Consider the following 1,896-nt stretch of genomic DNA (forward strand, 5'->3'; position numbering starts at 1 on the left):
AAGTATTATAAACAATTTTTTGTTCCAATTTTTTTGCAGATAATTCTTGAACACCAAGAAGAGTCAGGGTGGATCCTATTTTCCAAAAGAATATAGAGTTGGTCCAATCATTAAAAACCATAATGGAACTCACCCTTACTTCCCTCCATCTCACTCCCCTCACACACATAAATGCCTAGATTCTGTAGTTCTATGCCTCTCACAATGGACCTCCAATAAAGTGGCACCATTTTCCCAGGAGGCATAGAAAAATGTATGGTGTGTGTACCAGGTTGTGCTATTGTCAATCTGGTTGACTGCAAGTGATGAAAAACTGCTATTGCGGACTGGAAAGGTGATTCGTGTTATACAGCAGGTCTTCAGATAACATTACTTCATTCAACATCATTTTGTTATAATGTTGATGAGATGCTGTGGGAATTTAACTGTTGTTCATATCAATTAGTCTTTGATAAAGCCAGTCTCATATACCATTTCGCTTAAAGTCTCAGAACCTACTGACTATATTAAGTGAGAACTTAATGTATAGCAGTAAAACAATTGGGAACACTGTCACCTGTGGTAATTTGGAAGATAGAAACTGTATCTAAGGAACTTTTAGATTTAGCTGTGGTGATTTCCAAGCAGAATGTTTAAAGCACCAGTTGGAAAAATAAATAAATAAATAAATAAATAAATAAATAAATGAAGCACCAGTTGGTTAATACTAGCTGCATGTGATAAAGTACCGGGGGGAGGGGGGGGGACTAAAATTTTCAAGCAGAATTTAGAAGAAATTGAAAATTCAGGGCTTGTTTCTCTTGGAAAACAAAACTGTTTCACACCTCCAGCTGATCCGTTGTCAGCAGTGAGAACGTTAGCAGGTGTTATAACGGTTGGGTCAGATAGGACCTCCATTCAGCAACCTCAATACTTGAGTTCTGGCTAAGAAAGAATTCACAACCAAGACTCAAACTATAGGAGAAAGTTTATTTAGAAAGTCACAGAGAAGGAAGAAGGGAGCTATAGGAGAAATGGGCTCAGGAAACAAGCGACCGAGGCAAAAGTAGGGCCCGTAGAGCTTAGGCGAAAGAAAGAGGCAAAGAAAACAAGCCTGGGAAGAAGAAAAGGGGAGGGGATGGGAGAGGTACGGGCATGCTCCCAGGAGGGAGAACGCACTGGGTCCTCTGTCCTAAGGGCTTATAAGGTTGGAAATTTTAGGGGAGATTCTCAATAGACAATGTATCAGCTTTCCAGGTGTGTCCTTTCAGGGTTGTGGTCTGTGTGGGGGCAGGGGGTCATTAGTCAGTGCAGCTGGTCCTGATGTCAGCCATGGCATAGCTTGTCCGGTTTTGCTGCTTTTCTGGGCCTGGAGCTAAAATAAAACTGAGGCCTAGATATATTTAATGCAGGTCAGAACCTCATTATCTTGGGGCTTAATGCTTAAGAGCCGTTCTCCAGCCCCTGTTTTTGTTCCCCTTCTAAGGGGGTCTAACCCACATGACTAGCAGCATGCCAGGGGAAGAAAGGTCAGGGGATGGTCTGAACCACATGACCAGCGACATGCTAGGGGAGGAATGGTTACCCTGGGGGCAAGATCCTTGTTTTCCCAGTTTTGCTTGTTGCTACACACAGAGGGCTTTCTTCCCTTGTGGCCTTCTGTACCTGGCCTGTCGAACTTGCTCTGCTCGTGTCTGCCTAACTGCCTCTCCAGGCAGCAAAAGATTCTCAGAGTAAAATATAGCCTCAGAGTAAAGATCAAATCAAAGGTTTTAACTGTCAGACTCTTTGCTGAACTTCAAAAAAGTTAAAGGTGGTGCCTAGTAGACACTCTCAGTCAAAAGTGCTTCTAGTAATCTTTTTTTAAAAATATATTTTATTGATTTCCCACAGAGAGGAAGGGAGAGGGATAGAGAA

Source organism: Myotis daubentonii, chromosome 1 (assembly GCF_963259705.1).
Source record: "Myotis daubentonii chromosome 1, mMyoDau2.1, whole genome shotgun sequence".
NCBI classification, from domain to species: Eukaryota; Metazoa; Chordata; class Mammalia; order Chiroptera; family Vespertilionidae; genus Myotis; species Myotis daubentonii.